Source organism: Natrix helvetica (genome assembly GCF_964273705.1).
Source record: "Natrix helvetica genome assembly, chromosome: W".
Taxonomy (NCBI): domain Eukaryota; kingdom Metazoa; phylum Chordata; class Lepidosauria; order Squamata; family Natricidae; genus Natrix; species Natrix helvetica.
Window position 1 is genome coordinate 39209017 of NC_138555.1, and position 27863 is coordinate 39236879.

A 27863-nucleotide genomic window follows, 5' to 3' on the forward strand; every position below is an offset into this window, starting at 1 on the left:
CACATCCACATGATTCCATCCCCTCTGCCTCTTCCCTTTTCCTGGATTCACTCAGGCGGTTTTAAGACTCACAGCAAGTGCACATCCATACACTTCCAGCCACTCTGCCTCTCCCCTCTTCCTGAATTCACTCAGACTGTTTTAAAACTCACAGCCTGTGCACACACAGACACCTCCAGCCCCTCTGCCTCTTCCCTGTTCCTGGATTCAATCAGATATTTTTAAAACTCACAGCCTGTGCACACGCACACACTTCCAGCCCCTCTGCCTCTTCCCTATTCCTGGATTCCCTCAGATGTTTTTTAAGACTCACAGCCTGTGCACATGCACACGGACTTCCAGCCCCTCTGCCTATCCCGTCTTCCTGGATTCACTCAGACTGTTTTAAAACTCACAGCCTGTTGCAAACACAAACACCTCCAGCCCCTCTGCCTCATCCCTATTCCTGGATTCACTAAGACGGTTTTAAGACTTACAGCCAGTACACACGCACATACCTCCAGCCCCTCTGCCTCTTCCCTCCTCCTGGAATCAATCAGGCGCTTTTTAGACTCAAAGCAGGTGCACATCCACACACTTCCAGCCACTCTGCCTCTTCCCTATTCCTGGATTCACTCAGATGTTTGTTAAGACTCGCAGCCTGTGCACATGTACACGTACTTCCAGCCCCTCTGCCTCTCCCCTCTTCCTGGATTCACTCAGACGGTTTTCAGACTCACAGCCTGTGCACATCCACACGATTCCAGCCCCTCTGCCTGTCTCTTCTTCCTGGATTCACTCAGACTGTTTTAAAACTCACAGCCTGTGCCCACACACACACACTTCCAGCCACTCTGCCTTTTCCCTATTCCTGGATTCACTCAGATGTTTGTTAAGACTCACAGCCTGTGAACATGCACACGTACTTCCAGCCCCTCTGCCTCTCCCCTCTTCCTGAATTCACTCAGACTGTTTTAAAACTCACAGCCTGTGCACACACAGACACCTCCAGCCCCTCTGCCTCTTCCCTGTTCCTGGATTCAATCAGATATTTTTAAAACTCACAGCCTGTGCACACGCACACACTTCTAGCCACTCTGCCTCTTCCCTATTCCTGGATTCACTCAGATGTTTGTTAAGACTCGCAGCCTGTGCACATGTACACGTACTTCCAGCCCCTCTGCCTCTCCCCTCTTCCTGGATTCACTCAGACGGTTTTCAGACTCACAGCCTGTGCACATCCACACGATTCCAGCCCCTCTGCCTGTCTCTTCTTCCTGGATTCACTCAGACTGTTTTAAAACTCACAGCCTGTGCCCACACACACACACTTCCAGCCACTCTGCCTTTTCCCTATTCCTGGATTCACTCAGATGTTTGTTAAGACTCACAGCCTGTGAACATGCACACGTACTTCCAGCCCCTCTGCCTCTCCCCTCTTCCTGAATTCACTCAGACTGTTTTAAAACTCACAGCCTGTGCACACACAGACACCTCCAGCCCCTCTGCCTCTTCCCTGTTCCTGGATTCAATCAGATATTTTTAAAACTCACAGCCTGTGCACACGCACACACTTCTAGCCACTCTGCCTCTTCCCTATTCCTGGATTCACTCAGATGTTTTTTAAGACTCACAGCCTGTGCACATGCACACGGACTTCCAGCCCCTCTGCCTATCCCGTCTTCCTGGATTCACTCAGACTGTTTTAAAACTCACAACCTTTTGCAAACACAAACACCTCCAGCCCTTCTGCCTCTTCCCTATTCCTGGATTCACTCAGACGGTTTTAAAACTCACAGCCTGTGCACACACACAGACACCTCCATCCCCTCTGCCTCTTCCCTATTCCTGGATTCAATCAGACGGTTTTAAAACTCACAGCCGGTGCACAAGGACACACTTCCAGCACCTCTGCCTCTCCCCTCTTCCTGGATTCACTCAGACGGTTTTCAGACTCACAGCCAGTGAACATCCACACACTTCCAAACTCTCTGCCTCTTCCCTCCTCCTGGATTCACTCAGGTGGTTTTATGACTCACAGCAGGTGCACAGACAAACACCTCCAGCCCCTCTGCCTCTTCCCTATTCCTGGATTCACTCAGACGGTTTTCAGACTCACAGCCTGTGCACATCCACACGATTCCAGTCCCTCTGCCTGTATCTTCTTCCTGGATTCACTCAGACTGTTTTAAAACTCACAGCCTGTGCACACACACACACCTCCAGCAACTCTGCCTCTTCCCTGTTCCTGGATTCAATCAGATATTTTTAAAATTCACAGCCTGTGTACATGAACACACTTCCAGCCCCTCTGCCTCTTCCCTATTCCTGGATTCACTCAGATATTTTTTAAGACTCACAGCCAGTGCACATGCACACGGACTTCCAGCCCCTCTGCCTATCCCATCTTCCTGGATTCACTCAGACTGTTTTAAAACTCACAGCCTGTTGCAAACACAAACACCTCCAACCCCTCTGCCTCTTCCCTATTCCTGGATTCACTAAGACGGTGTTAAGACTTACAGCCGGTACACACGAACATACCTCCAGCCCCTCTGTCTCTTCCCTCTTCCTGGATTCACTCAGACTGTTTTAAAACTCACAACCTGTTGCAAACACAAACACCTCCAGCCCCTCTGCCTCTTCCCTATTCCTGGATTCACTCAGACGGTTTTAAAACTCACAGCCTGTGCACACACACACACACCTCCATCCCCTCTGCCTCTTCCCTATTCCTGGATTCAATCAGACGGTTTTAAAACTCACAGCCGGTGCACAAGGACACACTTCCAGCACCTCTGCCTCTCCCCTCTTCCTGGATTCACTCAGACGGTTTTCAGACTCACAGCCAGTGAACATCCACACACTTCCAAACTCTCTGCCTCTTCCCTCTTCCTGGATTCACTCAGACGGTTTTCAGACTCACAGCCTGTGCACATCCACACGATTCCAGCCCCTCTGACTCTTCCCTCTTCCTGGATTCACTCAGGCGGTTTTAAGACTCACAGCAGGTGCACATCCACAATTCCAGCCACTCTGCCTCATCCCTATTCCTGGATTCACTCAGGTGTTTGTTAAGACTCACAGCCTGTGCACATGTAAACGTATTTCCAGCCCCTCTGCCTCTCCCCTCTTCCTGGATTCTCTCAGACTGTTTTAAAACTCACAGCCTGTGCACACACACACACACTTCCAGCCCCTCTGCCTCTTCCCTGTTCTTCCAGCCCCTCTGCCTCTCCCCTCTTCCTGAATTCACTCAGACTGTTTTAAAACGCACAGCCTGTGCACACGCACACACTTCCATCCCCTCTGCCTCTTCCCTATTCCTGGATTCAATCAGACGGTTTTAAAACTCACAGCCGGTGCACACGGATACACTTCCAGCCCCTCTGCCTCTTCCCTGTTCCTGAATTCAATCAGATATTTTTAAAACTCACAGCCTGTACACACGCCCACACTTCCAGCCCCTCTGCCTCTTCCCTATTCCTGGATTCACTCAGATGTTTGATAAGACTCACAGCCTGTGAACATGCACACGTACTTCCAGCCCCTCTGCCTCTCCCCTCTTCCTGAATTCACTCAGACTGTTTTAAAACTCACAGCCTGTGCATACGCACACACCTCCAGCCCCTCTGCCTCTTCCCTGTTCTTCCAGCCCCTCTGCCTCTCCCCTCTTCCTGAATTCACTCAGACTGTTTTAAAACGCACAGCCTGTGCACACGCACACACTTCCATCCCCTCTGCCTCTTCCCTATTCCTGGATTCAATCAGACGGTTTTAAAACTCACAGCCGGTGCACACGGATACACTTCCAGCCCCTCTGCCTCTTCCCTGTTCCTGAATTCACTCAGACTGTTTTAAAACTCACAGCCTGTGCATACGCACACACCTCCAGCCCCTCTGCCTCTTCCCTCTTCCCGGATTCACTGAGACGGTTTTCAGACTCACAGCCTGTGCACATGCACACGGACTTCCAGCCGCTCTGCCTATCCCCTCTTCCTGGATTCACTTAGACTGTTTTCAGACTCACAGCCTGTGCACATCCACACACTTCCAGCCACTCTGCCTCTTCCCAATTCCTGGATTCACTCAGATGTTTGTTAAGACTCGCAGCCTGTGCACATGAATCCAGGAAGAGGGGATAGGCAGAGGGGCTGGAAGTGTGTGTTTGTGTGCACAGGCTGTGAGTCTGAAAACAGTCTGAGTGAATCCAGGAAGAGGGGATAGGCAGAGGGGCTGGAAGTGCGCGTGCATATGCACAGGCTGTGAGTCTTAAAAGTGGTCCAGCACTCAGATGTTTTTTAAGACTCACAGCCCGTGCACATGCACACGCACTTCCAGCCCCTCTGCCTATCCCCTCTTCCTGGATTCACTTAGACTGTTTTCAGACTCACAGCCTGTGCACATCCACACACTTCCAGCCACTCTGCCTCTTCCCTATTCCTGGATTCACTCAGATGTTTGTTAAGACTCAAAGCCTGTGCACATGCACACGTACTTCCAGCCCCTCTGCCTCTTCCCTGTTCCTGGATTCAATCAGATATTTTTAAAACTCACAGCCTGTACACACGCCCACACTTCCAGCCCCTCTGCCTCTTCCCTATTCCTGGATTCACTCAGATCTTCTTAAGACTCACAGCCTGTGCACATGCACACGTACTTCCAGCCCCTCTGCCTCTCCCCTCTTCCTGGATTCACTCAGACTGTTTTAAAACTCACAGCCTGTGCACACAAACACACCTCTAGCCCCTCTGCCTCTTCCCTCTTCCCGGATTCTCTCAGACGGTTTTCAGACTGACAGCCTGTGCACACAAACACACACTTCCAGCCCCTCTGCCTCACCCCTCTTCCTAGATTCACTCAGACTGTTTTAAAACTCACAGCCTGTGCACACACAAACACCTCCAGCACCTCTGCCTCTTCCCTGCTCCTGGATTCAATGAGATATTTTTAAAACTCACCGCCTGTGCACACGGACACACTTCCAGCCCCTCTGCCTCCTCCCTATTCCATGATTCAATCAGACGGTTTTCAGACTCACAGCCTGTGCATACGCACAAACCTCCAGCCCCTCTGCCTATTCCCTATTCCTGGATTCACTCACACGGTTTTCAGACTGACAGCCTGTGCACACAAACACACACTTCCAGCCCCTCTGCCTCTTCCCTCTTCCTGGATTCACTCAGACGGTTTTCAGACTCACAGCCTGTGCACATGCACACGGACTTCCAGCCGCTCTGCCTATCCCCTCTTCCAGCACCTCTGCCTCTTCCCTGTTCCTGGATTCAATCAGATATTTTTCAAACTCACAGCCTGTGCACATGCACACAATTCTAGCCCCTCTGCCTGCCTCCTCTTTCTGGATTCACTCAGACTATTTTAAAACTCACAGCCTGTGCACACACACACACCTCCAGCCCCTCTGCCTCTTCCTTATTCCTGGATTCACTCAGATGTTTATTAAGACTCACAGCCTGTGCACATGCACACGTACTTCCAGCCCTTCTGCCTATCCCCTCTTCCTGGATTCACTCAGACTGTTTTAAAACTCACAGCCTGTGCACACACACACACCTCCATCCCCTCTGCCTTTTCCTTGTTCCTGGATTCAATGAGACGGATTTAAAACTCACAGCCGGTGCACAAGGACACACTTCCAGCCGCTCTGCCTCTACCCTCTTCCCGGATTCACTCAGACGGTTTTCAGACTCACAGCCGGTGAACATCCACACACTTCCAGCCCCTCTGCCTCTTCCCTCTTCCTGGATTCACTCAGACAGTTTTCAGACTCACAGCAGGTGCACATCCACACACTTCCAGCCACTCTGCCTCTTCCCTATTCCTGGATTCACTCAGATGTTTTTTAAGACTCACAGCCTGTGCACATGCACACGCACTTCCAGCCCTTCTGCCTATCCCCTCTTCCTGGATTCACTCAGACTGTTTTAAATCTAACAGCCTATGCACACGCACAGACACTTCCAGCCCCTCTGCCTCTTCTCTCTTCCTGGATTCAATCAGATGTTTCCAAAACTCACAGCCTGTGCAGATCCACAAACTTCCAACCCCTCTGCCTCTTCCTTCTTCCTGGATTCACTCAGACGGTTTTCAGACTCACAGCCGGTGCACAACCACACACTTCCAGCCCTTCTGCCCCTTCCCTATTCCTGGATTCACTCAGATGTTTTTTAAGACTCAAAGCCTGTGCACATGCACATGTACGTCCAGCCCCTCTGCCTCTCCCCTCTTCCTGGATTCACTCAGAGTCAGAGGGGCTGGAAGTGTGTGTTTTTGTGCACAGGCTGTGAGTTTTAAAACAGTCTGAGTGAATCCAGGAAGAGAGGATAGGCAGAGGGGCTGGAAGTGCGTGTGCATGTGCACAGGCTGTGAGTCTTAAAAGTGGTCCAGTACTCAGATGTTTTTTAAGACTCACAGCCTGTGCCCATTCAAACACACTTCCAGCCGCTCTGCCTCTTCCTTCTTCCTGGATTCACTCAGACGGTTTTAAGACTCACAGCTGGTGCACATCCACACACTTCCAGCCCTTCTGCCTCTTCCCTCTTCCTGGATTCAATCAGATGTTTTTAACATTCACAGCCTGTGCACAAAAACACACACTTCCAACTTGCTCAAGAATCCTTCTCTGGACCCAATGGAGCTAGCAATTTATCGTCCTGTCTCCAACCTTCCTTTTTTAATGAAGGTTGTAGAGAGCGTGGTGGCTCAGCAGTTCCCACGTCACCTGGAGGAATCTGATTATCTAGACCCGCGCCAGTCCGGCTTCCGGCCCGGGCACAGCACAGAGACGGCCTTGGTCGCGTTGGTATATGATCTCTGGAGGGCCAGAGATAGGGGTTGTTCCTCTATCCTGGTCCTATTAGACCTCTCAGCGGCTTTTGATACCATCGACCATGGTATCCTACTGCACCGGCTGGAGGGGTTGGGGGTAGGAGCCACCGTGTTGCGATGGTTCTGCTCCTACCTCTCCGACCGGACGCAATGTGTGTTGGCAGGGGAGCAGAGGTCGACCCTGAGGCCGCTCACTTGTGGGGTGCCACAGGGGTCGGTCCTCTCGCCTCTCCTGTTCAACACATATATGAAGCCACTGGGCGAGATCATCCGTGGTTTTGGGGTGGGATACCACCTGTACGCTGATGATACACAGCTGTACATTTACACCCCAAACCACCCCAACGAGGCCGTCGAAGTGATGTCCCAGTGTTTGGAAGCCGTACGGGTCTGGATGGGAGACAACAGACTCAGACTCAACCCCTCCAAGACGGAGTGGCTGTGGCTACCGGCCCCCCGGTTCAACCAGTGTATTCCATCGCTGGCCATCGGGGGCGAGCAACTGGCCCCCGTGGAGCGGGCGCGCAATTTGGGCATCCTCCTAGACGCCCGGCTGTCTATGGAAGACCATGTGACAGCCGTGGCAAGGGGGGCGTTCCACCAGGTTCGCCTGGTGCGCCAATTGCGCCCCTTATTGGACCGGGATGGCCTCCGCACAGTCACTCACGCGCTGGTGACGTCCCCCTGGACTACTGTAATGCTCTCTACATGGGGCTCCCCTTGAGATGCACCCGGAGACTGCAACTGGTCCAGAATGCGGCCGCGCGGGCAATTATGGGGAGAACAAGGTTCTCCCATATAACACCTCTCCTGCACGAGCTGCACTGGCTCCTTGTGGTCTACCGGGAGCACTTCAAGTGTTAGTTACCATCTTTAAAGTGCTCCATGGCACAGGACCTAGCTATTTGCGGGATCGCATTATGCCCCATACATCCCTGCGACCAATTCGCTCTCACAGAGAGGGACTCCTCCGGGTGCGTCCACCAGACAGTGTCAGAGGGCGGCGCCCAGGAGTAGGGCCTTCTCTGTGATGGGCCCAGCCCTCTGGAATGACCTCCCCCCAGACATCAGGATAACGACCGATCTCCGCTCCTTCGGCACGAAACTCAAGACCCACCTGTTCCAACTAGCCGGCCTGGCTTAAACTAGAACTTTCTAACCTCCCTGGCAATTTTAATTACGGTAAATGTAAATTTTGGGTTTTTAAATTATTTTAACTGTTTTAATTCACTGTTATTTATTTTAACCTAGTGGCTTTTTATTGGAATCTTATTTGTTAAGCAATGATGTCACCACCTCCATACCACATCTGTATATTTTTTTCGATTGTACGTCGCCCCGAGTCCCTTTGCGGAGAGAGGGTGACTGATAAGTGAAATAAAAAAATAAATAAATAAATACACTATTTCAGCCCCTCTGTCTCTTCCCTCTTAATGAATTCACTCAGACAGTTTTAAAACTCACAGCTGGTACAGATCCACAAAATTCCAGCCCCTCTGCCTCTTCCCTATTCCTGGATTCACTCAGACGATTTTAAGACTCACAGCCGGTGCACATCCACACACTTCCAGCCCCACTGCCTCTTCCATCTTCCTGGATCCAATCAGATATTTTAAAAACTCACATCCTGTGCACCCACACATTTCCAGCCCCTCTGCCTCTTCCCTCTTCATGGATTCACTCAGACTTTTTAAAAACTCACAGCCACTGCACAGGCACTCACTCATTCTGCCCCTCTGCCTCTTCCCTCTTCCTGGATTCACTCAGACGTTTTTAAAACTCACAGCCTGTGCACATCCACATACTTCCAGCCCCTATGGCTCTTCCCTATTCCTGGATTCAATCAGATGTTTTTAAAACTCACAGCCTGTGCACCCAAACACTTCCAGCCCCTCTACCCCTACCCTCTTCCTGGATTCAGTCAGACGTTTTTAAGATTCACAGCCTGTGCACCTACTGTTAGGGTTCTAAATACCATGCAGAAATAAATCATTGTCCAAGGCAAAACATCCTTTAAGGTGCAATTTATTCGGCAGGCATGTTAGCACGGCTATGGAAATTTCAACTCTGGAAGTACATGCTCTGGGTTCACCCAGTTAAAGTTCATGATCTCTCCCCACACCCACAAATCCATCACATGTTCCAATCATCATCTTCCACGCTGGCATGTACACCCATCTTCTTCCGGCCAGGTGTCGAGATGCGAAGACAAAAGATGACCTTGGCTTCTACAAAAGAATGTCAACAATCCATTCTACAATCCTACTCCTTTCCATTCCCCCCTCCCAACTACTACACTATTGAAACAGCATAGAAAATTATAAGAAAGTGTGGCAGGCCAAAGATCCAAAAAAGAATATAATTACAGGCCTGACACCTACACACTTCCAGCCCCTCTACCTCTTCCCTTTTCCTGGATTCAATCAGATGTTTTTAAGATTCACAACCTGTGCACACATACATTCCTTCAGCCCCTCTGCCTCTTCCCGCTTCCTGGATTCAATCAGATGTTTTTAAAACTCACAGCCTGTGCACATCCACACACTTCCAGCCACACTGCCTCTTCCATCTTCCTGGATCCAATCAGATATTTTTAAAACTCACAGCCTGTGCACCCACACACTTCCAGCCCCTCTGCCTCTTCCCTCTTCCTGGATTCACTCAGACTTTTTAAAAACTCACAGCCACTGCACATCCACACACTTCCAGCCCCTATGGCTCTTCCCTATTCCTGGATTCAATCAGATGTTTTTAAAACTCACAGCCTGTGCACCCAAACACTTCCAGCCCCTCTACCCCTTCCCTCTTCCTGGAGTCAATCAGACGTTTTTAAGATTCACAGCCTGTGCACCTACACACTTCCAGCCCCTCTACCTCTTCCCTATTCCTGGATTCAATCAAATGTTTTTAAGATTCACAACCTGTGCACACATACACTCCTTCAGCCCCTCTGCCTCTTCCCGCTTCCTGGATTCAATCAGATGTTTTTAAAACTCACAGCCTGTGCACAGGCACTCACTCATTCTGCCCCTCTGCCTCTTCCCTCTTCCTGGATTCACTCAGACGTTTTTAAAACTCACAGCCTGTGCACATCCACATACTTCCAGCCCCTATGGCTCTTCCCTATTCCTGGATTCAATCAGATGTTTTTAAAACTCACAGCCTGTGCACATCCACACACTTCCAGCCCCTATGGCTCTTCCCTATTCCTGGATTCAATCAGATGTTTTTAAAACTCACAGCCTGTGCACCCAAACACTTCCAGCCCCTCTACCCCTTCCCTCTTCCTGGAGTCAATCAGACGTTTTTAAGATTCACAGCCTGTGCACCTACACACTTCCAGCCCCTCTACCTCTTCCCTTTTCCTGGATTCAATCAGATGTTTTTAAAACTCACAGCATGTGCACATCCACAAACTTCCAGCCCCTCTGCCTCTTCCCTCTTCCTGGATTCACTCAGACGTTTTTAAGACTCACAGCCTGTGCACATCCACACACTTCCAGCCCCTATGGCTCTTCCCTATTCCTGGATTCAATCAGATGTTTTTAAAACTCACAACCTGTGCACCCAAACACTTCCAGCCCCTCTACCCCTTCCCTCTTCCTGGAGTCAATCAGACGTTTTTAAGATTCACAGCCTGTGCACCTACACACTTCCAGCCCCTCTACCTCTTCCCTTTTCCTGGATTCAATCAGATGTTTTTAAAACTCACAGCATGTGCACATCCACAAACTTCCAGCCCCTCTGCCTCTTCCCTCTTCCTGGATTTACTCAGACGTTTTTAAGACTCACAGCCTGTGCACATCCACACACTTCCAGCCCCTATTGCTCTTCCCTATTCCTGGATTCAATCAGATGTTTTTAAAACTCACAGCCTGTGCACCCAAACACTTCCAGCCCCTCTACCCCTTCCCTCTTCCTGGAGTCAATCAGACGTTTTTAAAACTCACAGCATGTGCACATCCACAAACTTCCAGCCCCTCTGCCTCTTCCCTCTTCCTGGATTCAATCAGATGTTTTTAAGACTGAGAGCCTGTGCACACACACACACACACACACACAAATCTCCTGCCCCTCTGCCTCTTCCCTATTCCTGGATTCACTCAGCCGGTTTTAAGACTCACAGCATGTGCACATCCAAACACTTCCAGTCCCTCTGCCTCTTCCATCTTCCTGGGATCACTCAGATGTTTTTAAGACTCAGAGCCTGTGCACATGTACAGACAATTCCAGCCCCTCTGCCTCTTCCCACTTCCTGGATTCACTCAGACAGTTTTAAGACTCACAGCCTGTGCACACACACACATACCTCCAGCACCTCTGCCTCTTCCCCGTTCCTGGATTCAATCAGATGTTTTTAAGACTCATAGCCTGTGTACACATACACTCTTTCAGCCCCTCTGTCTCTTCCCTCTTCCTGAATTCACTCAGACGGTTTTACAACTCACAGCTGGTGCACATCCAGACACTTGCAGCCCCTCTGCCTCTTCCCTCTTCCTGAATTCACTCAGACGGTTTTACAACTCACAGCTGGTGCACATCCACACACTTCCAGCCACTCTGCCTCTTCCCTATTCCTGGATTCACTCAGATGTTTGTTAAGACTCACAGCCTGTGCACATACACACGTACTTCCAGCCCGTCTGCCTATCCCCTCTTCCTGGATTCATTCAGACTGTTTTAAAACTCACAGCCTGTGCACACACTAACACCTCCAGCCCCTCTGAGTCCTCCCTATTCCTGGATTCACTCAGACGGTTTTACAACTCACAGCTGGTGCACATCCAGACACTTCCAGCCCCTCTGCCTCTTCCTTCTTCCTGGATTCACTCAGCCGGTTTTAAGACTCACAGCCGGTGCACACGGACACACCTCCAACCCCTCTGTCTGTTCTCTCTTCCTGGATTCACTCAGACGGTTTTCAGACTCACAGCCTGTGCACATCCACACACCTACTGCCCCTCTGCCTCTCCCCTCTTCCTGGATTCACTCAGACTGTTTTAAAACTCACAGCCTGTGCACACACAGACACCTCCATCCCCTCTGCCTCTTCCCTGTCCCTGGATTGAATCAGACATTTTTAAAACTCACAGCCTTAGCACACGAACACACTTCCAGCCCCTCTTCCTCTTCCCTATTCCTGGATTCACTCAGATGTTTGTTAAGACTCACAGCCTGTGCACATGCACACGTAATTCCAGCCTGTCTGCCTATCCCCTCTTCCTGGATTCACTCAGACTGTTTTAAAACTCAAAGCCTGTGCACACACTAACACCTCCAGCCCTTCTGCGTCCTCCCTATTCCTGGATTCACTAAGACAGTTTTAAGACTCACAGCCTGTGCACATCCACACACCTTCAGCCCCTCTGCCTCTTCACTCTTCCTGGATTCACTCAGGCGGTTTTAGGACTCACAGCAGGTGCACATCCACACACTTTCAGCCACTCTGCCTCTTCCCCATTCCTGGATTCACTCAGATGTTTGTTAAGACTCACAGCCTGTGCACATGCACACGTACTTCCAGCCCCTCTGCTTATCCCCTCTTCCTGGATTCACTCAGACTGTTTTAAAACTCACAGCCGGTGCACACACAACCACCTCCAGCCCCTCTGCCTCTTCCCTATTTCTTGATTCACTCAGACAGTTTTAAGACTCACAGCAGGTGCACATCCACACACTTCCAGCCCCTCTGACTCTTCCCTCTTCCTGGATTCACTCAGACGGTTTTAAGACTCACAGCCGGTGAACATCCACACACTTCCAGCCCCTCTGCCTCTTCCATCTTCCTGGGTTCACTCAGATGTTTTTGACTCACAGCCTGTGCACATGCACACACACCTCCAGCCCCTCTGCCTCTCCCCTCTTTCTGGATTCAGTCAGACTGTTTTGAAACTCACAGACTGTGCACACATACACTCTTTCAGCCCCTCTGTCTCTGCCGTCTTCCTGAATTCACTCAGATGGTTTTACAACTCACAGCTGGTGCACGTCCACACACTTCCAGCCCCTCTGCCTCTTCCCTATTCCTTGATTCGCTCAGACGGTTTTAAGACTCACAGCTGGTGCACGTCCACACACTTCCAGCCCCTCTGCCTCTTCCCTATTCCTTGATTCGCTCAGACGGTTTTAAGACTCACAGCTGGTGCACATCCACACACTTCCAGCCCCTCTGCCTCTTCCCTCTGCCTTGATTCAATCAGATGATTTTTAAAACTCACAGTCTGTGCACCCACACACTTCCAGCCCCTCTGCCTCTTCCCTATTCCTGGATTCACTCAGATGTTTGTTTGTTTTTTTTAGTTAGGAATTTTTTTTTGTCAAAATTTTTCATTGATTTTAAAAGTTTTACAAGGGAAAAGGGGTTAAGAGGTTATGGAACATTTTGACAGCTACATCGTGCAGGGGGGGGGAGAAGCCCCCCCCGGGTCTTGCAACTTTTACAAAAAGGAAAATAAAAAACTATGAACTTTTGCATAGATATTAGCAGTTTTAAGTTTACACAAAATCGTCAGTATGTTTCAATCATTTTACTTTTGTCACTTCCTTGAAAATACATTGTAACAACATTTAGAATAGTGTTTCAATTCACTTTTGTGATCTGAGTCTTCTTGTTGTCGCATCCTCCCCGCCGTCCACTGGCAGAGCCTCAGCCCCTCCCTGCTTTGTTTCTTGTGTGACATCCCCTACGTCACCTAAGAGAGCAGTATGTTTTTTCATGAAAGCCTCCGCTTCCGCAGCTGTGTTAATTCTGATTCTACTGTTCTCCCAAAAAATCAACATGCCTTCTGGTAACAACCACTTAAACCAAACCCCGTTATTATATAATTTTTTTGCTAAGAAGTTATATTTCCTCTCTTATCTCTTACTCTCTTTGGGATCTGCTTAAGAATGGTTATTTCTTTATCCTTATATTTTAATGGTCCTCCCCTTTGAGCTCCTAGAACCTCATCTCTTGTGGTTTTTCTAAGAAATTTAACACGAACTTCCCTTGGAACATTATGTGTTCTTGCATAGGCTGAGATAATACTATAAATCAGGTCAATATCCCACCCAAGCTGTTGTTTATCTCTGCTAATATATTCTGCTAACATTGTGGTCATGATCTCTTTTAAGATCTTCATTTTCAACTTCTGGTAAATTTTGAAACCTAAGAAAGACAGACATCCTTTCAAATTCCATTTTTATTACATGATTCTCAAATTCTGCGTTCCCCCTTTGGACTGCCTCCAGGTCGCTCCTCATCCCAGCCGCACCCTCCTCCAGTACACCTATCCTCTGCTCATTCTGTGTAGTTTTTTGTTGTGTCTCTCTGAGCTGATCATTGAAGTCCTGCAACTGTTTTTTCATATCGTCCTGTCCCATTAAGAGAGCCTGAAACATCTGCTGAGTAGGATTCAGGGGAGCCCACCGAAGCAGCGAGAAGGCGGATGCACGTGTCCGTCGCCTTCGGCCGCCGGAAGTGGTGCAGCACTCAGATGTTTTTTAAGACTCACAGCCCGTGCACATGCACACGCACTTCCAGCCCCTCTGGCTATCCCCTCTTCCTGGATTCACTCAGATGTTTGTTAAGACTCACAGCCTGTGCACATGCACACGTACTTCCAGCCCCTCTGCCTCTCCCCTCTTCCTGGATTCACTCAGACTGTTTCAAAACTCACAGCCTGTGCACACACAAACACCTCCAGCCCCTCTGCCTCTTCCCTATTCCTGGATTCACTCAGACGGTTTTCAGACTCACAGCCTGTGCACATCCACACGATTCCAGCCCCTCTGCCTCTCTCCTCTTCCTGGATTCACTCAGACTGTTTTAAAACTCACAGCCGGTGCACACACATACACCGTCAGCACATCTGTCTCTTCCCTGTACCTGGATTCAATCAGATGTTTTTAAGACTCACAGCCTGTGCACACATAACCTCTTTCTGCCCCTCTTCCTCTTCCCTCTTCCTAGACTCACTCAGTCATTTTTAAGACTCACAGCCTGTGGACACAAACACACACACCTTTGCCCCTCTGCCTCTTCCATCTTCCTGGTTTCACTGAGATGCTTTTAAGACTCACACCCTGTGCACATGTACACACACTTCCAGCCCCTCTGCCTCTCCCCTCTTCCTAGATTCACTCATACTGTTTTAAAACTCACAGCCTGTGCCCATTCAAACACACTTCCAGCCGCTCTGCCTCTTCCCTCTTCCTGGATTCAATCAGATGTTTTTAACATTCACAGCCTGTGCACACATACCCTTGCTCAAGAAGCCTTCTCTGGACCCAATGGAGCTAGCAATTTATCGTCCTGTCTCCAACCTTCCTTTTTTAATGAAGGTTGTAGAGAGCGTGGTGGCTCAGCAGTTCCCACGTCACCTGGAGGAATCTGATTATCTAGACCCGCGCCAGTCCGGCTTCCGGCCCGGGCACAGCACAGAGACGGCCTTGGTCGCGTTGGTGGATGATCTCTGGAGGGCCAGAGATAGGGGTTGTTCCTCTATCCTGGTCCTATTAGACCTCTCAGCGGCTTTTGATACCATCGACCATGGTATCCTACTGCACCGGCTGGAGGGGTTGGGGGTAGGAGCCACCGTGTTGCGATGGTTCTGCTCCTACCTCTCCGACCGGACGCAATGTGTGTTGGCAGGGGAGCAGAGGTCGACCCTGAGGCCGCTCACTTGTGGGCTGCCACAGGGGTCGGTCCTCTCGCCTCTCCTGTTCAACACATATATGAAGCCACTGGGCGAGATCATCCGTGGTTTTGGGGTGGGATACCACCTGTACGCTGATGATACACAGCTGTACATTTACACCCCAAACCACCCCAACGAGGCCGTCGAAGTGATGTCCCGGTGTTTGGAAGCCGTACGGGTCTGGATGGGAGACAACAGACTCAGACTCAACCCCTCCAAGACGGAGTGGCTGTGGCTACCGGCCCCCCGGTTCAACCAGTGTATTCCATCGCTGGCCATCGGGGGCGAGCAACTGGCCCCCGTGGAGCGGGCGCGCAATTTGGGCATCCTCCTAGACGCCCGGCTGTCTATGGAAGACCATGTGACAGCCGTGGCAAGGGGGGCGTTCCACCAGGTTCGCCTGGTGCGCCAATTGCGCCCCCTATTGGACCGGGATGGCCTCCGCACAGTCACTCACGCACTGGTGACGTCCCCCTGGACTACTGTAATGCTCTCTACATGGGGCTCCCCTTGAGATGCACCCGGAGACTGCAACTGGTCCAGAATGCGGCCGCGCAGGCAATTATGGGGAGAACAAGGTTCTCCCATATAACACCTCTCCTGCACGAGCTGCACTGGCTCCTTGTGGTCTACCGGGTGCGCTTCAAGTGTTAGTTACCATCTTTAAAGTGCTCCATGGCACAGGACCTAGCTATTTGCGGGATCGCATTCTGCCCCATACATCCCTGCGACCAATTCGCTCTCACAGAGAGGGACTCCTCCGGGTGCGTCCACCAGACAGTGTCAGAGGGCGGCGCCCAGGAGTAGGGCCTTCTCTGTGATGGGCCCAGCCCTCTGGAATGACCTCCCCCCAGACATCAGGATAACGACCGATCTCCGCTCCTTCGGCACGAAACTCAAGACCCACCTGTTCCAACCTGCCGGCCTGGCTTAAACTAGAACTTTCTAACCTCCCTGGCAATTTTAATTACGGTAAATGTAAATTTTGGGTTTTTAAATTATTTTAACTGTTTTAATTTACTGTTATTTATTTTAACCTAGTGGCTTTTTATTGGAATCTTATTTGTTAAGCATTGATGTCACCACCTCCATACCACATCTGTATATTTTTTTCGATTGTACGTCGCCCCGAGTCCCTTTGCGGAGAGGGGGTGACTGATAAGTGAAATAAAAAAATAAATAAAAAAATACACTATTTCAGCCCCTCTGTCTCTTCCCTCTTAATGAATTCACTCAGACAGTTTTAAAACTCACAGCTGGTACAGATCCACAAAATTCCAGCCCCTCTGCCTCTTCCCAATTCCTGGATTCACTCAGACGATTTTAAGACTCACAGCCGGTGCACATCCACACACTTCCAGCCCCACTGCCTCTTCCATCTTCCTGGATCCAATCAGATATTTTAAAAACTCACATCCTGTGCACCCATACATTTCCAGCCCCTCTGCCTCTTCCCTCTTCCTGGATTCACTCAGACGTTTTTAAAACTCACAGCCTGTGCACATCCACATACTTCCAGCCCCTATGGCTCTTCCCTATTCCTGGATTCAATCAGATGTTTTTAAAACTCACAGCCTGTGCACCCAAACACTTCCAGCCCCTCTACCCCTACCCTCTTCCTGGATTCAATCAGACGTTTTTAAGATTCACAGCCTGTGCACCTACTGTTAGGGTTCTAAATACCATGCAGAAATAAATCATTGTCCAAGGCAAAACATCCTTTAAGGTGCAATTTATTCCGCAAGCATGTTAGCACGGCTATGGAAATTTCAACTCTGAATTACATCCTGTAAGTTCACCTAGTTGAAAGTTCATGATCTCTCCCCACACCCACAAATCCATCACATGTTCCAATCATCATCTTCCACGCTGGCATGTACACCCATCTTCTTCCGGCCAGGTGTCGAGATGCGAAGACAAAAGATGACCTTGGCTTCTACAAAAGAATGTCAACAATCCATTCTACAATCCTACTCCTTTCTATTCCCCCCTCCCAACTACTACACTATTGAAACAGCATAGAAAATTATAAGAAAGTGTGGCAGGCCAAAGATCCAAAAAAGAATATAATTACAGGCCTGACACCTACACACTTCCAGCCCCTCTGCCTCTTCCCTCTTCCTGGATTCACTCAGACTTTTTAAAAACTCACAGCCACTGCACAGGCACTCACTCATTCTGCCCCTCTGCCTCTTCCCTCTTCCTGGATTCACTCAGACGTTTTTAAAACTCACAGCCTGTGCACATCCACATACTTCCAGCCGCTATGGCTCTTCCCTATTCCTGGATTCAATCAGATGTTTTTAAAACTCACAGCCTGTGCACCCAAACACTTCCAGCCCCTCTACCCCTACCCTCTTCCTGGATTCAATCAGACGTTTTTAAGATTCACAGCCTGTGCACCTACTGTTAGGGTTCTAAATACCATGCAGAAATAAATCATTGTCCAAGGCAAAACATCCTTTAAGGTGCAATTTATTCGGCAGGCATGTTAGCACGGCTATGGAAATTTCAACTCTGAATTACATCCTGTAAGTTCACCTAGTTGAAAGTTCATGATCTCTCCCCACACCCACAAATCCATCACATGTTCCAATCATCATCTTCCACGCTGGCATGTACACCCATCTTCTTCCGGCCAGGTGTCGAGATGCGAAGACAAAAGATGACCTTGGCTTCTACAAAAGAATGTCAACAATCCATTCTACAATCCTACTCCTTTCTATTCCCCCCTCCCAACTACTACACTATTGAAACAGCATAGAAAATTATAAGAAAGTGTGGCAGGCCAAAGATCCAAAAAAGAATATAATTACAGGCCTGACACCTACACACTTCCAGCCCCTCTGCCTCTTCCCTCTTCCTGGATTCACTCAGACTTTTTAAAAACTCACAGCCACTGCACAGGCACTCACTCATTCTGCCCCTCTGCCTCTTCCCTCTTCCTGGATTCACTCAGACGTTTTTAAAACTCACAGCCTGTGCACATCCACATACTTCCAGCCGCTATGGCTCTTCCCTATTCCTGGATTCAATCAGATGTTTTTAAAACTCACAGCCTGTGCACCCAAACACTTCCAGCCCCTCTACCCCTACCCTCTTCCTGGATTCAATCAGACGTTTTTAAGATTCACAGCCTGTGCACCTACTGTTAGGGTTCTAAATACCATGCAGAAATAAATCATTGTCCAAGGCAAAACATCCTTTAAGGTGCAATTTATTCGGCAGGCATGTTAGCACGGCTATGGAAATTTCAACTCTGGAAGTACATGCTCTGGGTTCACCCAGTTAAAGTTCATGATCTCTCCCCACACCCACAAATCCATCACATGTTCCAATCATCATCTTCCACGCTGGCATGTACACCCATCTTCTTCCGGCCAGGTGTCGAGATGCGAAGACAAAAGATGACCTTGGCTTCTACAAAAGAATGTCAACAATCCATTCTACAATCCTACTCCTTTCTATTCACCCCTCCCAACTACTACACTATTGAAACAGCATAGAAAATTATAAGAAAGTGTGGCAGGCCAAAGATCCAAAAAAGAATATAATTACAGGCCTGACACCTACACACTTCCAGCCCCTCTACCTCTTCCCTTTTCCTGGATTCAATCAGATGTTTTTAAGATTCACAACCTGTGCACACATACATTCCTTCAGCCCCTCTGCCTCTTCCCGCTTCCTGGATTCAATCAGATGTTTTTAAAACTCACAGCCTGTGCACATCCACACACTTCCAGCCACACTGCCTCTTCCATCTTCCTGGATCCAATCAGATATTTTTAAAACTCACAGCCTGTGCACCCACACACTTCCAGCCCCTCTGCCTCTTCCCTCTTCCTGGATTCACTCAGACTTTTAAAAAACTCACAGCCACTGCACATCCACACACTTCCAGCCCCTATGGCTCTTCCCTATTCCTGGATTCAATCAGATGTTTTTAAAACTCACAGCCTGTGCACCCAAACACTTCCAGCCCCTCTACCCCTTCCCTCTTCCTGGAGTCAATCAGACGTTTTTAAGATTCACAGCCTGTGCACCTACACACTTCCAGCCCCTCTACCTCTTCCCTATTCCTGGATTCAATCAGATGTTTTTAAAACTCACAGCATGTGCACATCCACAAACTTCCAGCCCCTCTGCCTCTTCCCTCTTCCTGGATTCACTCAGACGTTTTTAAGACTCACAGCCTGTGCACATCCACACACTTCCAGCCCCTATGGCTCTTCCCTATTCCTGGATTCAATCAGATGTTTTTAAAACTCACAGCCTGTGCACCCAAACACTTCCAGCCCCTCTACCCCTACCCTCTTCCTGGATTCAATCAGACGTTTTTAAGATTCACAGCCTGTGCACGTACACACTTCCAGCCCCTCTGCCTCTTCCCGCTTCCTGGATTCAATCAAATGTTTTTAAGATTCACAACCTGTGCACACATACACTCCTTCAGCCCCTCTGCCTCTTCCCGTTTCCTGGATTTAATCAGATGTTTTTAAAACTCACAGCCTGTGCACATCCACATACTTCCAGCCCCTATGGCTCTTCCCTATTCCTGGATTCAATCAGATATTTTTAAAACTCACAGCCTGTGCACCCAAACACTTCCAGCCCCTCTACCCCTTCCCTCTTCCTGGAGTCAATCAGACGTTTTTAAGATTCACAGCCTGTGCACCTACACACTTCCAGCCCCTCTACCTCTTCCCTTTTCCTGGATTCAATCAGATGTTTTTAAAACTCACAGCATGTGCACATCCACAAACTTCCAGCCCCTCTGCCTCTTCCCTCTTCCTGGATTCACTCAGACGTTTTTAAGACTCACAGCCTGTGCACATCCACACACTTCCAGCCCCTATGGCTCTTCCCTATTCCTGGATTCAATCAGATGTTTTTAAAACTCACAGCCTGTGCACCCAAATACTTCCAGCCCCTCTACCCCTTCCCTCTTCCTGGAGTCAATCAGACGTTTTTAAAACTCACAGCATGTGCACATCCACAAACTTCCAGCCCCTCTGCCTCTTCCCTCTTCCTGGATTCAATCAGATGTTTTTAAGACTCAGAGCCTGTGCACACACACACACACACACACATCTCCTGCCCCTCTGCCTCTTCCCTATTCCTGGATTCACTCAGACGTTTTTAAGACTCACAGCAGGTGCACATCCAAACACTTCCAGTCCCTCTGCCTCTTCCATCTTCCTGGGATCACTCAGATGTTTTTAAGACTCAGAGCCTGTGCACATGTACAGACAATTCGAGCCCCTCTGCCTCTTCCCTCTTCCTGGATTCACTCAGACAGTTTTAAGACTCACAGGTGGTGCACATCCCCAAACTTCCAGCCCCTCTGCCTCTTCCCTCTTCCTGAATTCAATCAGAGGTTTTTAAAACTCACAGCCTGTGTACACACACACACACACACATACACACACATCCAGTCCCTCTGACTCTTCCCTATTCCTTGATTCACTAAGACATTTTGAAAACTCACATCTGGTGCCCACACACACACACACACACAAACACTTCCAGCCCCTCTGCCTCTTCCCTCTTCCCAGATTCACTCAGATGTTTTTAAAACTCACAGCTGGTACACACACACATACACACACACACACACACACACACTTCCAGCCCCTCTGCCTCTTCCCTATTCCTGGATTCACTCAGACGTTTGTAAAACTCACTGCTGGTGCACACACACACACACACACACACACACACACACACACAGTTCCAGTCCCTCTGACTCTTCCCTATTCCTAGATTCACTCAGACGTTTTTAAAACTCACAGCTGGTACATACAAACACACACACACACACTCACACTTCCAGCCCCTCTGCCTCTTCCCTCTTCCTGGATTCACTCAGATTCTTGTAAAATTCACTGCTTGTACACTCACACACACTTCCAGCCCCTCTGCCTGTTCCCTCTTCCTGGATTCACTCAGACATTTTTAAAACTCACACCTGGTACACACACACACACACACACACACACACACACACACACACACTTCCAACCTCTCTGCCTCTTCCCTCTTTCTGGATTCACTCAGACGTATTTAAGACTCACAGCTGGTGCACTCTCTCTCTCTCTCTCTCTCTCTCTCTCTCTCTCTCTCTCTCTCTCTCTCTCTCCCCCTCTCTCTCTTACAGCCCCACTGTCACTTCCCTCTTCCTGGATTCTCTGAGACGTTTGTAAAACTCACGGTTGGTGCACACACACACACACACACACACACTTCCAGTCCCTCTGACTCTTCCCTCTTCCTAGATTCACTCAGACGTTTTTAAAACTCACAGCTGGAGCAGTTGTAGGACCAGGCGTAGGTGCTGCCGATGGCTTTCCTGGGAGGATGAGTAAATTAGAATGTCATCTAGATAAATAACAACAAACTGGTCCAAAAGGTCCCAGAAGATGTTGTTCATAAAATGTTGTAAGACGGCAGGAGCATTGGTCAGCCCAAAAGCCATGACCGTATACTCAAAATGCCCGTACCTGTTGCCGAATGCCTTCTTCCATTCATCCCCGGGCCGGATCTGGACAAGATTATAGGCTCCACGCAGATCCAATTTCGTGAAAACTGTAGCCTCTCTGAGCCGCTCCATCAGTTCAGGAATAAGGGGCAGAGGATATCGATTGTGTCCTGTGATAGAATTAAGTTTATGGTAGTCACAACATAGTCTCAAATCTCCGGTCTTCTTTTTGACGAACAAGACCGGGGCAGACAGTGGCAAAGACGAGGGTCAGATAAAACCCTGAGCTAGGTTTTTGTCCAAAAAGTCCCGCAATGCGGCCAACTCCAGATCTGATATCAAATATAAACAACCCACGTGGAGCAGCGCGTCCGGAATCAAATTGATGGGGCAATCATATGGCCGGTGTGGTGGCAATTGGTCTGCTTCTTGTTCACTGAACACGTCTGCAAAATATGCTATGTCAGAAGGCAAGGACACCCTGGGTGGACTCTGCAACTGGCCTGCACAGACTTGACAGGTGTGGTCCACACATTGCAAGGCTGGAAAAGTGCCAAGGTTCTGGGACCAGTAAATCTGTGGATCGTTCGCCCGCAGCCAAGCCAAGCCCAAGACCACAGGGAAATGCAGGTCAGAGGTAATGTAGAACTGGATAGCTTCCTCATGAGCCCCAATGACCAGGTGCAAGGGTTGCGTGGCGGCCTTGATAGCCCCAGACAGAAGCACCCAGCCGTCAATGGTCTCCACAAGCATAGGAGGATCTACCTGACACAGAGGGACTGCATACTTGATCGCAAATGCCTCGTCCATGAAGTTTCTTGTAGCCCCGGAGTCGACCAGAGCATGTGCCGGAATCCCCTGCGGACTACTGGACAGGACTATTCATGATACCAGGATCAGGTGTTGGGGAGGCCCGCAAGTCAGTGTCTCTAAGCATGGCTCTGAATTGGTGTGCGCCCGACCGAAGGTCTCCCTTAGATCGGGTTTGGGGCATTTCCCGACAAAATGTTCTGGGGTTGGGGGGTAGGTCCAGTAATTGACGCCCCTCGTCTCTTCTTTGGAGCAAAAGGCTGCCATGTGCCCAGGTTCCCCACAATAAAAACACCCCCCCCAAGTGCCGTCTGTTTTTCTCCATTATCGACAAGTGGGGTTTTGCTGCACCTAATTCCATGGGCTCCTCCTGTGGAATTGGAGTCTCACGCATGGCCGGAACCACCCTGTTCTCCTGGGATGTGCAGCGACATTCCCGCCTCTGCAACCGAGCATCAATCCAGAGACACAGATGGGCCAGTGTGTTGAAATTTGGTGGCCTATCCACACGCACCAGCTCATCCTGCAATTCTTCCGACAACCCATCCTGAAATGCGTCCATGAGGGCTGCGTCCAAGCCGAATCCTGGCTAAGTAGCCTAAACTCACTGATGTATTCCTGCAAGTACCTGGATGTCTACCTGGATCCGTTTCAGTCGGGTTTCAGGCCCAGGTACAGCACGGAGACGGCATTGGTCGAGTTGGTCAATGATCTCTGGCGGGCCCGGGACAGGGGCTGCTCCTCTGTCCTGGTCCTATTAGACCTCTCGGCGGCTTTCGATACCATCGACCATGGTATCCTACTGCGACGACTCAGGGGGTTGGGAGTGGGGGGCACCGTTTTACAGTGGTTCTCCTCCTACCTGTCGGATCGGTCACAGTTTGTGTTGACTGGAGGGCTGAGATCGACCCCCAGGCGCATCACTTGTGGGGTGCCCCAGGGGTCGGTTCTCTCACCCCTCCTCTTCAACATATACATGAAACCGCTGGGCGAGATCATCCGTGGTTTTGGGGTACAGTATCATCAATATGCTGATGATACCCAACTTTTCATCTCTACTCCAAACCACCCAAACGATGCCCTCGACGTGATGTCCCGATGCCTGGAGGCTGTGCGGATCTGGATGGGGAGGAACAGGCTCAAGCTCAATCCCTCCAAGACTGAGTGGCTGTGGTTTCCGTCATCCCGATTTGTATACCTTGTTCCAACTTTGGTGATAGGGGGAGAAATTTTAGCCCCCTCAGAGAAGGCTCGCAATCTGGGAGTCCTCCTGGATACGCGGCTTAGTTTAGAAGAACACCTGGCGGCCATGACCAGGGGGGCCTTTTACCAGGTTCGCCTGGTACGTCAGTTGCGCCCCTTCCTGGATCGGGATGCTCTGTGCACAGCCACTCATGCCCTCGTCCTTTCTCGCCTGGACTACTGCAATGCTCTCTACATGGGGCTGCCCTTGAAGAGCACCCGGAGGCTTCAGCTGGTCCAGAATGCGGCCACATGGGTTGTCATGGGGGTACCTAGGTGCTCCCATGTTACACCCCTTTTAGGCGGCCTGCACTGGTTGCCGGTTGTTTTCCGGGTGTGATTCAAGGTATTAATTATGACTTTTAAAGCGCTCCATGGCTTAGGCCCAGGGTACCTGCGAGACCACCTACTGCCACCAGTAGCCTCCCACCGTCCAGTACGATCCCACAGAGTTGGCCTTCTCAGGGTGCCGTCGGCCAGACAGTGTCGGCTGGTGACCCCCAGGGGGAGAGCCTTCTCTGTGGGAGCGCCTTCCCTCTGGAATGAGCTGCCCCCGGAGCTTTGCATAATCCCCAACCTCCGGTCCTTCCAACGCGCCCTAAAAAGTTGGCTTTTCCAGCAAGCCGGCCTGGCCTGTTAATTTTAACTCATTTTTAAATGTATTGTCCTATAAATTTGGTTTGGTTTTTTGGATATGTATTTAATTTCTTTTTAACTTTTGGGATGTGTGTTTTTTAATGTTGTACGCCGCCATGAGTCCTTTGGGAGAAGGGCGGCATATAAATCCAATGAAAACAAAACAAACAAACAAACAAGCAAGGAACGCCGACCCTGCTTCAGAGTCTTCAGATGTCGGGTAGCCGTCTCCGTCTTAATGGGGTCCTCACACATTAACCTGAGGTGGTCACAGAACCCCCTGAAGTCATCCAGCAAAGGGCTAGCCTGGACCAGCAGTGGGGTAGCCCAACGAGCTGCGGAGCCAGAGAGAAGGCTAATCATAAACCCCACTTTATCTCGGTCAGTGGGGAAATCCTCTGCTCTCAAGCTGATAAACAGCTGGCATTGTCCCAAAAAAGCCGGAAACATGGCTTGGTTGCCATCGAATTTATCAGGCACTGCAACCGAGCATATCCGCCGAGGCGGTGGTTGAGCAGTGTGACCTTGGAACTGAGCCACCTGGGCAGCCAGCACAGCTACCTGTTGTGTTAGCTGCGCGTTTTCTGCCCGAAGCTGCTCCATTTTAACTTATATTTAAATCTGTTTTAGAGTGCAGGAAACAAACTGTTCTGTCCCAAGCCTCTACAATATATATGGACGCAGACTTGGCTGTCTGCCACAATTAAGGAGGGAGATAAGCAACCCCTTGGCTGGGAGCCCAGAAAGCAATCTCTATGAAACAAGGCTTGAACTCACAAAATTCTCCCAATCTTTCTCTACGGATGGATCAGTAAATTGTTGTTTCCTGCAAAATTCCCCTCCCATCACCCCACCTATAAGCTCTCCGGGAAGGGCCAATCTGTAGCCACCTGTTCCTATTTCCTTCTGTGACCCTTTTTCCAAAGCTGCTCCCTCCTCCTCTCAGCCCTATGCATACATACATCAGGGACAGCCTCCCTCTGTTCTTCCTCACTGCTCCCTGACCCAGATGCCACTTGGTGGCCAACAGGCCTCTCTAGTCCCTGCTCTGACTCCAAACACCCCCCCAGAGTCTTCCTCAGCCTCCAGGGCAGTCCCATAGTGTTCATCACTGTCAGATTCCACCAACAGCTCAGCCGGCCGCTGCTGGGCCACAACAGGTGGCGGGCCTAGCTGTCCCGGTTGTCCCTTGTCCCTTCAGTGCAGCTTACCTTCTGCCTCATCATCTGCCTGCCCTGCTCCCTGCTGCATCCATCGCATCGGAGAGCTACTGATTCTGCCTGCTGGTAAGTGACCCGGTTTTTTTTTCTCTTTTATGCTTTTAATGTTTTTTTAAACAATATTTTATTTATTGTGTATAGAATTTTTAAAAATTGTTGTCAGCCTCTGCTTCGCTTGCTTGCTTTCGGCTGCCATGGAAACGGGGGAGAGGGCATGGTATTTGGGATGGGAATAATTAGTACAGGAGGATTCGTCAAACAGGGAGTTTTGTTCTCACCATCGTCTGCGCATGCTGATGGAGATGCAACCCACATGACACCCAAGGGAGATGCAGATTGGGCAATGGGATGGGGGTTGTTGGAGGGAGGGGGCTGGGCAAAAGTTTGATATGTATGATTTCATGCTTTTCTGCCTCAGACCCTGCTTTACTTCGCTGCTATCTATTCATAACCAGTAAAAGTACATTTAATTCCACAACCATTGGACTGAGAGGTTTCTTTCTTGGTTACTGAGGGAGGCATGCCTGCCATTAAGCAAGGTCTCTCTTTGCGCTCATCCTGGAGCTAACACCTTCTGAGGGGAGTGCAATAAAAACCCAAACCTCCAAAGAAATGTCCAACCCAGGCAGTGACCAGGAGGACAAAAGGCTGACTGCAGGGGACTCATGCCCTTTGGAGTCAGAGTGTATGGCGGAACTGAATTTTGAGGAAAGATCTGTTCGCCCTACGTGGTCATTGGGGGTGGGGCAGAAATATGAGCCTGAGGAAATTCCTGCCGGAGTTACCACCAGCTGACACCCGCAACCTGCAGCTGCCTGGCAGAAAGCCAAAGAGGAGGATCTCATGATGTCCCACGCTATGAAACTCTCACAAGAGGCGTGGGAGAAGCTTCATTTTCATGAGAGCCGGGCTGAGAAGGAAGCTGATTTCCTGATCAAGAAGAGAAACGTGAGGAGGACCTGGATCACCCGGGGGGGGGGGGCTGGGGGCAGACAGTGGAGCTGATCAGGATGGGAGAGCCCCAGTAGCAGCAGCAGCGGCAACCACATGAGCCCCTCCAAGTGGGGTAGGAGCCCCCCGCAGATGCCGAATGGCAAAAGTTCCTCCTCTTGGCATGAAATTCGGAGGTGACCACAAGGAACTAGGATTTTTCCTGGTCCAGGTCTGGAATTTCATGCAACAGTTTGGAGAAGATCTCCCCAACAAGGAAGCCAAGGTGAGAGTGGTGACTATGGCATTGGAAAATAAGGCGCAGCCTGGATGGTCGCTTTGCATAATGATGATGACTCCCTGCTGAGGACCTACAATACGTTTATGGCCGCCCTGAGGAAGTGCTTTGATGACCCACTAGCCGAGCGAAAGGTGAGAACCAAAATGAAAACTCTTATTCAGGGAAGAACTCCGGTAGCTGATTACATTTAAGAGTTTCATGAGCTATCGGTATACATGCGGGTTGGTCCGAGGAGGCATTAATGGACAGTTTTATGGATGGCTTGAACAAGGATCTATACCAGAACTGTGTTAAAAGAGGAGCCCCACACAACCTACAACGTTGGTACAAGTTGGCAGCAGATGTTGAGATTGACCTCGCCAGGGATAAATACCAGGAAAACAGTGAGAAAGGTAAAGGTCTCCTTCCCACCTTCCCGAGAGGTGCTTCAAAAGGAGAAAAGGGTTGGTCTGCAAGCAAGCCCCAGTCTACTGCTTGTTTCCATTGTGGAAAGGAGGGGCACCGTGCAACAAGCTGTCACTCAAAAATTGGCCTGAAACCCACTGCTGTGGGTGGGAGGAAACCAGACAAACAACCGGGGAAACAAAAGGACACCACCATGAAAGGGGTGGAAGCTATTGAAGATTTCCCACCCAGCCAAGGGGAAGAAGAACCCTCCTTTCTTTCTGGAGAAAGCAAAACTGACTCCGTGATGACCATTTGGTAAGTCCATGAGCAGGCCCCATGACCATTCCAGTAGA